This window comes from Triturus cristatus, chromosome 5_2 (assembly GCF_964204655.1).
Source record: "Triturus cristatus chromosome 5_2, aTriCri1.1, whole genome shotgun sequence".
Lineage (NCBI taxonomy): Eukaryota > Metazoa > Chordata > Amphibia > Caudata > Salamandridae > Triturus > Triturus cristatus.
In genome coordinates, this window is record NC_140588.1 from 450,451,431 (window position 1) to 450,468,244 (window position 16,814).

The following is a 16,814-nucleotide window of genomic DNA, read 5'->3' on the forward strand; positions in this document are numbered from 1 at the left end:
TCAAACTTGTAATTCCCACCCATGCATAAACATGGGTTTCCGCATGGGTCGGAAATATCCGATGCACGCGTAATCCAGCCCATAGAGGTATATTGCAATGCACTGTAAGGCATGCATGGTAAAAACCTCTTTGTAATGAATCGCAATGTAATTTAATGCATTGGTTTGACTGATATTCATCAGAAATAGTCTGAAACAACTTATTGAAGTGTTTATATCTGCAAAGAAGCCTCCCTCCTCTTTCAGAGTTAAAGATCCTTCAGAAAGATCTGAGTAAATTGCTAAGTTCTTTGATCTTCTATTATTACAAATGTAACTCTATTGCTGCAAAACTTCCCATTTCAAAGAATAACTTGAATCTCTAATTTCAAAGTTAATTGGCTTCAAGTTGACAAAATCTGGAAAGGTGCTCTGTTGAAATCCATTACTAAAGAGAACCTGTAAACCATTTCTCAGACTCAATTCTGGTTAATATTGCTAAAGACATGTCTTACTAGCAGTTGCCACACAATTTAGTTGGGCTCTCTCTTGCAGAAGGAGTGGCCTCTGACTGCCTTAAAATTAGCCAAGTCACTGCTCACCTAATGCAAGAAACATCCACATGTAAGGGTGATATAATCACTTTTCCTGCTGTTGCAGGACTACCCTTGCTTGCAAAAGTTATCGAAAGTTGTGTTGCTACGCATCTTACACAATATATCTCCTAGAGAGATCTTTTTGATGAGTTTTAATATCGCTTCAAAAAGAGCAACTGCTCTGAAACCGCCTCGCTCCAGGTATTGAACGGTGCATTTTGCAGCTTTGATTTAGGCAGTTTCTCTTTTGGTCCTCCTTGACTTATTTACTTCCATTGATACAATGAACCATTCTCCACAAACAATTATTATATCACCAGAGAAGTACAAGGGGGTGAGGGCCACAAGGTGCCCTCTTTGTCCCCCATAACTGGAGTCTCGAGACATGAAGCAACGGAACACCCACCATTGCACCCTATAGCAAAGGTCTAAACATGCACCATAATTGCCATGTGATTCGGGGGCAACGGGGCGCATGGTCATCAATTCACAGGGGTCATCCACGGATAAGGCTGACTGGAAGGGGGGCTGACATGACGGCCGGGTGCCCACACTTCCAGCTCCACGTGTTAGACTGCTCATTATTATCAAGAGATGGAGCTATGTTTCCCTAAAGTGCATGCTTATGTATGCTACGTTTCAGATTTAACAGCTCATGAGTATACTTTCGTGTTTTTTTTTTAGGTTTGCAGTAGATTCTATGTGCAAAAATGTGCAGCTAAATACTCGAACTGTTTGTTCCTCCTGTGGTCGAAGAAACTCCCAGCCTTTCAATGCAAAGGGAGGACGTGCGATATCTAACCCCATCACTGTCACCACCTCCATGTGGTGGTACAGGCCTGTGATGACGCACTGCGGAGCTTCCTAAAAAGGGCTCGCCGGGGCTGAGATGCCTGCTGCCTGCCTGCAAGACTGGTGCTAGCGCAAGCGGTCCTCGGTGACAGGCCATGTGACTGACTGTCAGTGCCCCGGTGCATGAGCCGGCCGAGCGTGGGCGGGGGAGTGTCTGCCGGCGTGCACTGCTTGCATAGGTAGAGGGGGCGGGCCATATCCGGAGCGCTCCTGGGATGCAGTGCTAGATAAGAGGAGGAGGGAGGCTGTACCCGGCATCCTGACGTCTCATCGCTACTACACACATCTCCAGCAGAGAAGCATCCGTCCCAAGCCTTCGCAGCACTCGCGGGTAAGCGCCTTGGTTTCAGCCGCGCCGCCCATGCCTTCCCCTGCCCTGGGCTCTGTACCTTGTCACAGCGCCAGGGCTCCTGGTCGTTCAGGATTTTCACACTGTGAGGCTAGTTGCGCCCTTCGTCTTCCCGGCCTGCCTGCTGTGCCCGGTTTAGATACAGCTACCATGGGACAGACAGGAGGACAGCCCCTTAAATGCAGCCCCCTGTCCCCCCACTAACCCCCCTTCAGGGGGGCCTCAGTGCTTCTACTGCACGCTGATGACCGACGAGGAAGTACCTTTACGGTAATAAGCAGCCAGGCAGGAGGTGTGTAAAGGCTGGGCGTTCCTGGAAACAGAAGCGGAAGCTAGAAGGGGGTGTTTTCTGTAAATGAATCATTGCTTTTTTATGTGAGCTGTTTAATGAAATAACTTCTTGCCCTCCAGAAATTAGACATTTACTCAGCTGGCAAGGGGCGTGTGCCTGTGTGTCAATGTTTATGTAAGTATGTGAGGGCTGTCTGTACCTGTGTGTTTCTTCGTATGTGGTTGGGCACTTTGTGTGAGGTGACTGCACCATGTATGCCAGTGTGTGTTTGTATATCTTGTTGGGCGGTGGTGGCGGACATGACCTTTTTTCTCAAGGTTAAATGGAAATGAGCCCCTGGCAGTCTGGCAGAAGAGGATGGGAGGAGGCATCTGACAGTGCGCGCGACATGTAATTCCAAAGGGAGAGGACGAGCATAACGTCGATTATAGGGGTATATGCACACCCTGCTATGCATCAACTGCACATACCATACATATTTAAGTGGTATATCCTTAACGGAAATATTTAGCTTGCATGACTGCAGTTGTAAATCGGTTGAACGTGATAGGAAGTGTGTTCGAGTGCATGCCTGCATTATAAGAGGCTATATGTACACTGGACAGCTCATTCCCCCAATATGGCGGCCGCAGCTGCATTCTTCTCCCTGATGTCCTATTAGCTCGGGAGAGTGGTGCCCAGCAGGTGCAGAGAAGCCCATGGGGTCGGCAGTACAGGTGCCTGAAGCTGCTGGCGATGGACAGAGCAGGATGAGAGAGCAAACATACACCATAACACCATAGGTGCGTGTGTTTGAAATGCCGATGGTTCTGTTTTGAACTTGCATCGGCTGAATCCAAAAACGTATTGGAGTGTGTTGAAAACATTAGAAAAGATTTGTCATCATATCTCTTGAAAGGCGGAAGCATATGTGCATTACACGGCACAAATGTGTGCATTTTGTGGCCGTACGGGAAAGTGATGATGAAATCGGTGATGCACACATACATTTTAATGCCAGAATAATATTACTATATGTGGCTTCATTCACATTTGTTCATGCTCATTATGTCAGCCGAAAACAAACCATAAAAAACGTTGCAACAGCGCTGAGCCAAAGCGGCAAGAATACCGAATCTATCGTAGGCCGCCACCGCCAATGTATGCCGTGATCAGCGCGAGCGCCCTAGGCCGCCAGGCCTGGATCTCAGTCAGTGACCTGCTGGTTGCTCAGAGAACTTGTAGGAAGACTGTAGGTTACCGAGCTACCCTCATCAGAGCGCAGAGTGCACCTATTATGTTAGGGGCTTTGCAAATGGAGAGAAAATGCTAATACCTGTGGGTTTTGTACCTACTATTTGATGGTGGCACAGTGACTCTGTGGGAGAACAATATACGTCAAGCATGTTTCCTTAGCCCATTTCCTCGTGCCTACGCCCAGAAAGCACATAGGAAGGCTTCTTCATGTTTTATGAAGAGTGTATGGGGGTGTGTTCCAACAGTGTGCTCTGTATTGCAGTGCTTTTTTAAAATCTCACCGTAAACCTTACTCCTGTGCCGGGGTGTCCAGCAGGTTTGCTCTCTATATCACCCGGTTAGATTCTCCCCTCCTTTGCGGTGCCAGGCTTTAAGTTTGAAATCTATTGAAGTCTTCTATATTTAACTCCGCTTTTGCTCTGCATTTGTGGCAAGGTTTTGCCGTATAATGTGGCGTCTGTGCATCTTGCCTTCCAAGGCGTGTCCACTCTGCCGCCACAGCCCATTGCTAGAGCAAGGTGTGAACCGAGCGAAAACATGGCAACCTCAGGTTGTGGCTCCAAGTGGAAAACTGCAAGATTTTCATACCCTAGAAAATCCAACACTCTAATGTAAGGTAGCACAAGGGCCAACTGCTTTACAATTGGAGCATGGAGCCCCATTGAAATTGGGCCCTGCGGCCCTTATCTTGGTCACCAATGTGTATTTGGTATTGTGTCTACCTTTCTCTCTAAACAAATTTGGTTACACGTTACATCCAAAATTCGGCATTCTTTTTTCTTTACAGTTAGAAACCACATTTTCAAAACTAGATCTGCAGGAAGGCTTTCTTTTACCTTGCCCCTTCCCAGTGCAACACTCTTCCTCTTGAGAATGGGACAAAAAAGCTCTCCTCAGGTTTTCAGGGAGAAATTTAAAACTCATCTTTTTAGTTTCTTTCAGTTTCTAACTCTCTTGCCCTATGCTTCCTTTCTGGTGTCAAGAGACAGCGGGTGACAGCTCAGTTTTTATAAAACGTTTGTATCATAACATGACGTCAGTGACACAAATGTGAAAATATTTGTAAAAGGTGAGTAAACATGGACCTATTTTATATGTGTGCCACTCAGCAGGTATTGTTTGCTCCTCTTCCAGTGGTTGTCATGCACTGCATGTGCGCCTGTGTATTGCCAGGCAACCTACGACATTGATTGTAGGAACCACTATGGTTAGCGGAAGTGACTTTGCGTATCCTTTTACCACCAATGACAACACACGATTGACCCCTTGTCCACCTGCCCTATTCTGTTTGCTGCTCAGACATTAGGGGGAGGGCAAGCAGTGAAAACTACAGCAAACTCTACCCTTAGATTTGTTTACTGTCTGTCCCTGCTACTGTCTTAATGACCCCTGGGAGTGACCAAAGGTAGCCATTATTGTGAGCGGGGTACAAACCTTCAACCCCAAAGCAGTGCCCATAATAAGGTCAACGGTGTTTGTTTGTCTTGTAAACAGTATTATGTTATTCCAGCCAGGGACCTGTGCTCAGATGCTGTCAGTCAGCTCCAGCAGAGCGTTGTACATGTTGGAAGATGCCAGGGAACCCAAACAAACTCTGGGACCCCTGATTCCGCTTCTCAAGGCTGAATCTAACGCCCCACGTTTTAAAAAATCTCTGAAATCTAACCTTTGCATAAAGACCTTCCCCTGAATTAAACTCAAGAACTGAGGGCGGGGGGCACCACACCCAGCGGTACTCAACTGCCCTACAGAGATCCTTTTAACTCTACGGTCCTAGTCTTAGTGTGATCCTACCAGCGCTCCACAGCGACCTTCGGGGTTATTGCTAGCGTTTTACAAACTCTCCAAATAAATCAATATGCTTCTTGCACCCATAATGCACCAGGAGCGTTTGGCTGTCGAGGCTTTACGTGCCTTGGTATCCGTTTTCTCCCTTAAGACCAGGAAGGATGTTCACTCCTTTTATTTTTGACTGCAATCCATTTTAAATATGTATTCTTCACCCTGCTGCAGCTATAACATGTGAGTGGCCTCAGTGACGGGCATGGCTCCCACATGATGTATGTAGCTAATGCTGGGATCATGGGGTATGATCTCTTTAAGCCTCGGTTTCACAGGCCACGCTTCGTGTGAAGCATTACAGCTAGCGCGTGGCGTGCGTGCAGTGTCGTGCGTTCACGCGACAACACTTCATTTCAAGTTGAACATACTCCCACAATTTAAATTTGGAACTGTGGAAGTGAGCAGGGTTCATCAGAGCCAGGTCGCTCATGGTTGGCTCCATTCCAATCTTGGAAAACTATTATGTCGACGATGTGTCCTAACGCTTCGCCTGTTAAAAACAAAAAGTGCCAGGGGTTAAAGCGTCGGCCCTACCCCTTTCCAATGGCTTAGACTAGTGAGTGGTTTATTTCCGGGTGCGTTCCTGTTTTGTCCAAATGTCTATAAAGAGGGGTGTTTACTGTAACCATGAGGAAAGGGCCTTTGCCCGGAATCCTGGTGACTCCCACTGTCAATGGAACGCTTTAAGTAAAGCAGGGCACCCTAGGGTGAGGTGTAATATAGTACCTCGGTCCCAGTGTCCCTACCGTCCTCAATGCTGGTTCTTTAGTATTCCACCCAAATTACCCATCAAGCACGGTTGAAGGCATTTTTTTACGGATTTAAAAATGTTAGCTAACATTATTGACCAAATAGATCCAGGGTGTTTTGCTGCACTTTTCCTGCTGCTAAGGTGAAAACATCTGATATCCAGGCCATATGGATTTTTCCAATATTAAAAAAGGTAAAAAGCAAAAATCACATCAAATAACACAAAAAATGCAACAATTAACCTTATGAAATTTTCCGCATTGCCATCTCACCACAATTCATTCGATCTTCGACTTTGTAGTTACCATTTGACCAAATGCCTTGTATACCATTTTTGGACCTCCGTATATGATTACCGGTCGTGCCTCGTCTACCTATAAGGAATAAGACTAGTTGATAGCTATTACTTTCCATCGCCTGCTACACCCAACTCCTATCAGTCAAACCACAGCCCAGGGGTTGCTATGATTCTAATCAACCACAAACGTCAGGTGAGGGTCATTAGAGACGAGGGGTGGAAACACGCATGCTAATGGCCCTCCAATCAATAAGACACATTTACATTATAAAGGCATTCTCCTGGAAACAGGTTCTTTTGAAAACCTGTATTGTGGTTGGCTGCCAGCCATCTTTAATCCATACTGTGTCTTTTCAGAGATTAAGCTCTTTTGTTTGTACAATGTATTTGCAATTACCACCCACATATTCAAACACAGCTGCACGAAACGGCTTCAATTCGCAGTTTTTATTTATAAGTAGGGCTCCCGGTTTTATGGTATTTATTTTTCTGACATTTCCATCTGTATTTATCCATATTTATTTTTTGCTAATTTTATCTGTATTTATCCATACTTATTTTGAGTTTTCTGAAAAAATTAAATCTGAAATGAGTATATTTCTACATTTATATGACTGATAAACATGCACATTTTAATATCAAGATTGTGCATATCTATTGCTGTTTAAGGCTCTTTACTAAAATTCCTTTATTTTTTAACCCCCTTACCTTTCGACCGTCAGAGCAATTGGCCTGGTAGTCATGAATGACCGCATTTAAAATCACTCAAAAACCAACCCAATTTCAGTTTTTATCCACATTTAAAAATAAATACAGACAGGAAAATAAATGGTTTTCTGTCTGTATTTATCTGTAAAAATTAGTAAAAACGGAAAACAGGGAGCCCTATTTATAATTGACTATTGACCTGTGGTTGAACCTTTCGATATATTGTAATTCTAGGGAAATTGGTATTGGGAAGGGAGAGGATTGCAGGGAATAAACATGCATTTTCTGGGACTGACATCTGGGTACCTGCTGGCTGATGCATTGTTCAATAATTCACAAGGCGCAGGCAGTGTTCTTAGAAACCAGGGGCACGGAGAGCTACCCGAGACCTGGCCATATGCTAGGGGCACATGTAATATGCAGTAACAGCGCCCATCCAGCAGCATGTTCGTGTTTATTCTCCTATGATATACAGTATAGTACCGAAGTGACTGTGTTATTAAGGCTTCTCTATATAGATCTGCATACATTCTGTCTTTTCATCTTATTTTGAATTCATGCCAAGGTTATTTCATGTTAATAGTTTCTTAGTAAAGTGCATATTCACTATTGCTGATTTCCTGGTGCTAGGTGAGGTTTAATCCTACTCTGACCAATGTTCTGCAATCTCATTATCCTCAGCATCTCCATACCATTCTCTAGCCTGGAGACTAACCTCTTCCCCAGGGGACGCTTTCTATTTTAAGTGATATTCACTTTCTCCCAGCCCTATCTCTAAATACAACTATGACAATTGTGCCTTTTCCCTACACGGAGAAACTTTTTAGGACTTCTCTGCTCCCCCGTTTTCTTAGGATTACCCATTGTTAAATGATTCGAAATGTTTCAAAATGCTGTATGATCTCTGCTTGTGTTGGCTCCTACCACTTTGCACAATTTCCTTCTACAAACACTCATCTCATCTTAGGTCACCACCATCTGCAAGGTGAGAACCAACGTGGTTATTCTGCTTCAAAAGGAGGACTTTCTGGAAATGCTCACCGGCTGCAGTCTCTGTCACTCCACCCTGTCTTGAATACTTAACTGCACAAAATCTTCTTAACCTCATAACTTCATCTCCTACCTCCAAATCTACCATCTACTCAGACTCCCCAACCACTCCTCACATATCTCTTAGCCAATCAGTACTCACAAGTGAAGACATCTCAGCTTTCATTTCAGCTACAATAGTCAATAATCCAACCGTCCATCTTCACCTTCATGGCTTTCCCTCTGACCACTGATTTGTGACCCCACCATACTCACTTATTCCTTTTCGGTCTATTCCACCTCCCTATAGTAATTTCTTGTAGTTGTTTAACCAACCCATTCCCTTGTCTAGTATCTTTTTTGTAAAAAATTATGCCACCTCTTCAAGTGTGTCCTTCTAACCGGCACCTCGCTTCCTTTGCTTCTTCTTTATGACATTTGAAGATGTCCTTCAAATTCCTCAAATCAGGGTGTGACAAATACAAATTTCAGATGTTACCATGCATATCTTTCCCTTAATTTACCTTACAACACACATAATACAATGTGTTGAACTTTACAATGCATTGTTTTACATCAGTGCACTTTGGCATGGAAAATTGCTGGCACATACCCTTTTTTTACTATTTAAAATGGGTTTAACCCCCATACCAGTCTTTTCTCCCTGTGCGTCCCTAAAGATGTGGTTCTTGATCCTCTTTTCTTCTCATTAAACAGATACTCCCAGGTGGCATTATCTAAACTTCTCATCTCACCTTCTTCCGCTAATAACCCTAATAGAACTAACCAATAGCTGATGAATGTGGGCATCAGGTCTGTGATGTGGAAAGAAAGGTTCTTGAGCCTTGCACATTGTAGCCTCATTGCCACACACTTGTGTGGCCATTTACTACTTCTGAATACAGTGGGGAGCAGGGTGTCGACATCAGGGGAAATTGAGAATAAGAGCAGACCCTGCAGGAAGAAGAGTGTTACATGTTCAACAGGACAGGTTTAACTCTCTCTCGGTACAGAGAAGCAGGAACTGTGCCCACAGGTATCTGTTACAAACATCCAAACAAGAGAGAAAGAGAGATCGCTTCCAGAGCTGACCCACTGGCAAAACTCACCCAGAAGATATGGAAACGTGCCCGTATCTCACGCAGCTCCTTGCTAAAGATATGCAGAAACATGCCAGTGGCCCTGGGCTATCCCCTCTTCTCCAGCTCATCAGTGATCCAGCTGCTGCTCATCTGTGCACCGGCTCTGGTCCCTAAAAACTGATTACCCTATTCTTTCATTTTGATCTGATTGTTGGTATTTGCATTATGTAGTCTCGTGCTGTGTGTGCCTTTGTTTCATATCTAACTTCACACTGTGCTCTGCTTCATGGAGCTAGAGTAGTGGTGTGTAGAATTATACTTTAACAAGGGCCAACGCGGAGGGCTTCAGCATCACGGGTCCACCCGGCTTCTAACTCCATTTATCACTAAAATCTGATGTCAGCAGTCTAGGCTGTCAAAAGAGAAACACATTGAATAACCTTCGCTATGGGGACTCAATAACTGCTGCACCAATGACATTGCTGTTATGCCTGTACTATCGCCAAACGACATGTGTCACGCATGACATTATATATAAAATAATGTCTGATTAATTATGGGTTAAATAGTATGGGAATAACAGAACAACTAGTGGCTGAGGGATCTCTCTGTGGATCACATCAGGTCAGCAAAGTAGCTAAAGCTGTCGCAGGCCAGGCTTAATATAAAGGAAAATCCTCACCCCAGGTAACGGCCATGGTTTAGAAGCAGTAACATGCGCATTTTCAATCACAATGTTTGTTCTCTGCACAGAGAAAGAACAGTTAAGAGCCCAGTATCCCAAGCCAAGAACCCTTGAGAGTGGCCGTAGTGAAGACAAACATACTGGAAGGCACGCGGTGGGAGTAATCCCAAGCTTTAGTCAGAGCTAGGTAGTAGTTACTACCCAGCTCAGTAGAGCTGGGTAGAAGTTGCATCTCCTCTGCAGCCTGCAACTACCCCACAGGTTGAGTTCCTACAGAAACCAGTGGAATGTCAGTATGTCATAATTACATGAGCACAGCCCAACAACACAGTGTCACACATCAACTTGGACACTGGGAAAATAACAGCATGGCGTGTTTTTGACACATAACTGCTAGGCAGAAATACATGTGTTGTGCAGTCTGCGGCCGGATTGACAGTCGTAAGGTAAGGAAGGGGTTTTCCGCATGTGTGGTGTGTAATGCTGTATATCCATGAGAAGCCAGGGTTCTGTTGGGTCACGTGAGAGGACAGGTTCTAGCTAACCTAAGGCAACCTAACATATCAGCAGCTGTGGTACAACCTGTACTGATTCAACCTAGCCTATCTCTCCTTTGGTACCAGGAGGATAGTTGAAATGCTCCCTGCAGGACAGTCAACGCGTTTCAGCTGCCCCTGTATACTGTCAATATGGAGTATATTGAAGTCCTGATAGGATCATAGCTCTGCTATCGGAAGGGGGTAGTCCCAAATGTGTTATTCAGAGCGGTGGATCTAGAGACACATGACAGGCATGTTCGATAGAAGCATAGAGGAACTGATGGACCGGGCACACCACTTAGAGCTGGTACTACCATTAGCCGCTGGGATGCCAAGTGCTTCTTTCCTACCTCAGTTTCTCCATTAATGCTCACATAGATGCTGAACTGCTGCCCGCTGCCAGGAATTGAATACTTGGTCTGCAAGTCATGTCGCTGTAAGATCACAGCGGACCATTTACCCCACGGCTTTAAGAGGGGCGGGTCCTGTCACGGTCTCAGACCCAGCAGTAATTCTAAAATGGACTCTGAAACGCGTCCTTATCAGGTCCTATATTCATGCCCTTAACTCTATATAGGCTAAAACACTGATTGATTTTTCAACAATGATGTAAAAACTTTTAAGGTAACTAATGTCACCAAATCAGTCTCTGTTTACTTTTCACTTATTTTAGTTCAAATTGCATTCCAGAAGAATATTCGTTTTTTCCAGATTTGATTTTGGTAGTTTTTCCATGCAGCATATGACTCTTTTATAGCACATATTGGGTGAGTTTAGGTTCTCAGTTTGTGTTCATGATGGAGTACAATTGAGAGCTCCGTAGCTGAGGCTGCACGCCGTGCAGGGTTTTCACAGTACTTGTCAGTGGGTCATGAAGGTGTTCAGACTACATGCACATTCAATCCTTGGCTTCTCTGCAGAGAGCGATGGCCATATTGGTACCAACTGTAATTGCAAAGGTACGAGAAAGTGTGTGAAGGAGTTATACAGCTGTCAATCTATTGACCATCTGAGTATCCCCCTATATTTGTAAAGCTGCCTCGCCTCCCAGAATCACAGACCTAGATATTGCAGCTGTTTTTTGGTCTATTTGCTCAAACTAGAGACATGTGAGAGACAGAAAAACATTAACCCATAGAAACGTGATCTTTTTTTAATAGGATGGATATGAAAAAAAACAACTTTTGGAGTTTAATATTTAATTTGACCAAATTCAATAAAAGCCTAGAAAAAAACAAAATATGGTCCAATAAACCAACGTACAAATACGTTAGTGTAATCACTCTTTTGAGAAACAAGGGTAAGCAGGAGAAGCTCAGTGGGTTGAGCCTTCGTTGAAGAGCTGTGTGCAACTTGCATCTGACAGGTTAGAAGCCTAGTAGGCCAGCCTAGCGTTTCATCCTTAGAATTCCGAAAAAAGGACACATATTATTTAAGTTCAAGAGACAGTTCAGGCTGATATCATCAAAAAATGTTTGACGTGAAAGGTAATCCCATCACACCCACGCCATTTGGTGACCCAGTCAACTATTTTAATAACACTGACTTCACATGCTGTGAGAAAAACTTAAACACTTCCATTTAAAGCAGAACTTCAACAAATTAAATGCTTACAATTATTTATGTGTACTGCAGTCAACAGTTATGCCCAGTTGATATTTCTGATGGTAGTGTGTGCTGTTGGATGGTTTAATAGACAACTAATGAGATATTTGGGTTTTGTTGGATGTATTTTCAAAGCTCTGTCTTAATCTGTGCAGGTGTGTGATAGTGCACAGTGCGCCTGGGAGAAAGTGCCTTTGTGAGTATTTTGACACCCAATAAATCTCTGATATGTTGAATGTGTGTGCAGTGTTGTGTCTAACTTGTTCTGTAAAGATCTGTGTGAATTGTCTTTGCCAAGGTTCTTTCTTAACAACACAATATATTACCTTATCACTTCCTGGCCCAGGTTTTCCATTTCATAGAGTTTTAAACAACAGGTGTAGCTTTTACATACACCAGTAGTAATAAGTTTATTAACTATTATTAATAATTTATCGACCCAAGAAAGACAAAAGTCCTACCCAGTTTCACCTACTGGTTGCAGATGGATCTTGGGAGTGTTGTACTACTAAATATCGAGCCCAAGAAAATTGACAAAGAAGAATATCATAACCTGAACACCTTTATACCCCATATAATCCAGAAGGGAGACCAGACACAGAGGACTCTGCTGGCCTTCCTACTGCTGCTGGGTCTACTGAGACCCCAAAAATAGGTGAAGACCATTGCTACTACCTGTTGGGCTTGGAGAACGTTACACCTTTGGGTTGGGTTGGTGAGACTTTTCGGTATTCTCCAGCATTAAGTTAGTTTAGAACCCTGTACTACATATTCTGCTTAGTGCACAACGCAAAACACCCTATCCAAGAATGCCTGAGAGAGGAGGGTCATAAGTGCATGGACGGGAAGCTTCTCTCTTTAGACAAGTTCTGCTCCGCCACCGTGTGCTAGACGTCTTTTTATATGTAAGGTTGTGAAATACTGTTGCCGCTCCCCGAGATAGTCCACTGAGTTCTCTGCACTGATGCAACACATCATCTCACCTGACATCACCAAGTGGATCTCTAGGTTATACACTAGACTATCACATTGCAGAACTGGATGCTTTGATTGGGCCAGGTTGACTTGGAAGGCGGTGCTTAGAGAACTTTTACTGAAACCCAACGGACGCTATGTTGTACACAAATGGTGCAAAGAAAAAAGCGGTAGTAGTGGCCCCAAATGGGAAAATGACTGCACCTCGTGCTAATATTTAAACCCAGGTTAGATTGTCCGTGAAAGTTGTCAATAATTCTAGTAAATTTCGTATACATACAGAGGTGCACTCGCGGTTCCGGCACCCTACTACCAAAGGTGGCTCTTATACATTAGAAATGCTAATATAAATCATATAAACAATTAATGGAACTGCACCCAGCACCCTCTTAAACAGTTGTTTAGTCCACAATAATATTGGATATCCGTGAATACAAGCGCATATATAATACAAATCATATGTCCTAGTAGAGGGACATGTAGAAATTTCTTTGCAAAAAAATAGCCACGTTCAATTTCTCTTTCAAGTTTTCAATGTTGATCTATTCTGTAGAATACTTCCAGCCAGACCTCAGCCAACACGTGTTTCATCTCTTTAGACTTTTTTAAGGCTGAAAATACAGATATTGCATGTAGTTGGTACTTGATCACAGATTGTAACCACAAATGCAATACAAGTCACTGTAGTTCAATGTTTTCTGTTTTGAAGTTTTACATAAAAATAGATGTTCACCTCGATGTTCTAGTATTATAGGAAAAGTTAGAGTATGGAAATGGTAGGGATACATGTGAGGGAACAGGGAGATAGGAAAGAGATGTTCATAATGAACAGAACGTATCTACAAAGCCAGTGGTTGACAAAAACCATACGTCTTCACGAGAAACGTTTTCCGTTTCTAGTTGTCACCCAATTATGAGAGGTATAGCAATATTGATATAAAACCCACCAGATAGGTGTTGCTAATCCTAATGCAATTATGATCTTTTAACAGGCTCGTCACATAAATATGTTTCAAGAAAGTCCCAAAAGGACTAACATGCCCAATGAGTAAGGTACCGAGCTGTTCAGTTCTCCAACGCATCTATAATATTAGTAAAGACAATATACAGTAATTAGCAACTTGTAGTCCCATTAATCCTAAATTAGAATATTCCTAAATTGGATAAGACTGGAATTGAGTAGTACTTACTCCAAAAAGTAGTGTATTTTCTAATTCTTATAAATGATCAAGTCCAAACACTGGGCAATCAGTATTTCCCAGCTGTTGTCGAGAAACAAAAAAGAAGTTTCAAATAAAATGAAATAAATATGTCTAATCCAGAGAATGGCAGCTGGTATACTAAAACCATATTGTGACGCCCGATATCACCCCATGCATAGGTGTCTTATGAACGTTGATCCCAATAGCCAAAGCGTAAAGTGAAAAAGTGCCACGTGCCCAAACAGAGACAAATAATAGTAGCTCAATTCTTGTGTGGATTCCAACTATATAAATGTCAAGTTAAACCAGAGGACACATGGTGGCCATCTACATGTCACCGCCATAGTGACCAAAGACAGAGCGGACATACAACTCAAATAAATATTACGTTCATAATTACCAATGATTCCAGTTGATTCACATAACGTGTGTATGTAGTGATCAGTCTCCCTGTTTGGGGTATGAGGGAGTCCATAATAATCTTCCCCGCCGAGAACAGAAATAAATAGTATAAATTGGAATAATCTTTAGAGATAGTGACGTATATGTATTTCGCCCCACTTTTAGTCACCAATTTCATAGCTAAGCCACGTATTGCTAAGGTAATGAAATCTGTATCCTGAATTTTATCAATCCAAGAACACAAATACAACAGCAAGTAACTCCCTTAGTCAATAAAGTGAGTTAAAATACATTCTCAATCTCTCCACTAATAGTACCAGGTACCAAATAGGTCCTGTTTTGTATATAGCAGAGCAATACCTCCATTTTCTTACCCCGTATTATTAGAAAGCAGCCGTCATATCAGTCCGTTCCGAGAAGTAAACCAAACGTTCAAAATTGTTTGCGTTTGTAGAGAGTCGCGGTCATATGAACATATCTGAGCTCAAAAGGGCTGGAACGAAAAGTGTCTCATTCTGAAGTATTGAACCCACGCCATATTGAGAAGGCTAAAATCTTGCATGTGACAATGCAATGTACACAAAAGTCAAGCTCTGTCCTCTAAGGCATAGTACGGTATATAATCTCTAATCCATCACATAAAATGAAATATGCCATCCGATCGTACTAGAAAAAATAAAAGCGCCCCACCAAAAGACTCCGAGGTGGCTTGAGCAATCCAATTAGTGTGGAACCAATCCACCCTTATCGACCCTACCCGTACACAAATGAACCGTAATTGATTATGTACCGTAATAATAAACCTGTAAGGCGCAACCACTGCAAATAACCTGTGTTGTAGCAATCTAGTGTATTGTCTCATTAAGTCGTGTAGTAAACCTGTATTCCTATCATGTGAGAATGTAGACACAGAAAGAAAAGACAGAAAAAAAGTTAAATATGGTCACCAATTAATATATAATATATATTGTAAACTCATGTCCAGTTAGAAAGGTCTTGACGAGTCATAGTCACATACATTAGTAGACATAAATGGGATTTATATCCATAAACTTTAGACACAAACTGCTCCACTACAAATTTCAACACCGGGTGTTGGGACAGAAAAGAACCCTGCATGGTAATGTATGAGCACCCTGGCACTGAGTGCCCCAACTGTACTGACGTCTGGATCCCTGATGCTGATTTTTATTGTCATAGGCAAACACGGATCATGTGTGTGCTTCATGAAATTGGCTTGTCTCATGGATTGCGGTCTTGTTGGACTGGGAGAGGCACCCAAAGCACTACACTCATAGTGGGGAAAGGCTACTGCCTTTACCGGGAGTTAGGCAGAACGAGTGCAGTAGTGGCAGCATTCTGTGTAGTAATCAGTAGGAGTGAACAGGTCCTTTTTACCTGTATCACTTTTGTGAGGCCTAAAGGTTCACTCACTTAAATGTCTGTGCTTAAATCACCCTTGACCCACATCGGTATGGTGAGTAGTGCTGCTCAGCGCATGTGGGATCTACATGTCCTGGGTGTATACATGCCTTTGAATGGGTCAATACAAGGATAATGCAGGACTGTTCTTTGTGTGCATGTTATATGAATGTTCTGGGTGTATTGTGCCTGTGAGCAGTACATTGCATGGAATACTCTGAGTTCCTTTTTATGAGATCCAGGGCTGCATGGTAAAACATGAGGAGAGGAAGTATAGTAATCCCTCCAGTTGGATTTGTGTATTGCTGCATTCCTGTGAGCTGGGTGGGACACACTAGAGGAAGGGAGAGCCAGGTTCTCCAGTACATTTCAAAGGGTGCTCTTTGATTCAGAGAGAGGTCACAAGGAAGGGGCCCGGGCACATCTCAGGAAGGAGATGGAGCTGATAAGAGAATCATAAAGACTAGGGTTGAGGCCTAGGGGTAACCTTTTGATACACTTATCACTGTGGCGGACATCCCGATGTAAAGTCTCTAGTCACTCCTGTGGCCTGTGTTGTGGGGCTATCAGATTTGGAGTCACACCTGCTATGACAGACTGCTTTCAGTAGTAAGAGAGAACAAAGGAGCAGGCGCTTCAAAAGGTAGCAGACCCTCAACATAAACTTCAAAGACTCAGACTCTAAAATCACCTTTGGTGCCTGGAAATGGACTATCAATCAATCAATCATAAAAGTTATTTGATTTGGCAAGCAAATCATAAAAGCACAGAAATGACAGTGCATTCAATATAAAATGTGTCATGAAGTAAAAATACATAATTTAAGTAAGATACTCAAGATCATTAAAAGGTTACTAAATTTTATAAAGCCTTGGGGAATAATAACAAATAAGATAAGAAGCAACATGGCAACTCAATAGAATTATTCAAATTTACATTTCTTGGCACATCTGTCATAGCCTCATCAAAAT

At 42.9% G+C, this 16,814-nt stretch overlaps 1 protein-coding gene across 2 annotated transcripts in view; it reads left to right on the forward strand.

The window, feature by feature from the left end:
• The first annotated feature begins 1,461 nt into the window (after nt 1-1,461).
• UPP1 (uridine phosphorylase 1) overlaps nt 1,462-16,814 on the forward strand; it is a 99,128-nt gene continuing 83,775 nt past the window's right edge. Inside the window, exon 1 of one of the 2 annotated variants that reach the window (XM_085607400.1) lies at nt 1,462-1,758. The gene's annotated coding sequence lies outside the window, so the exon portion shown is untranslated. The remainder of the gene's footprint in view (nt 1,759-16,814) is intronic. The other variant, XM_085607401.1, reaches the window with a different exon arrangement.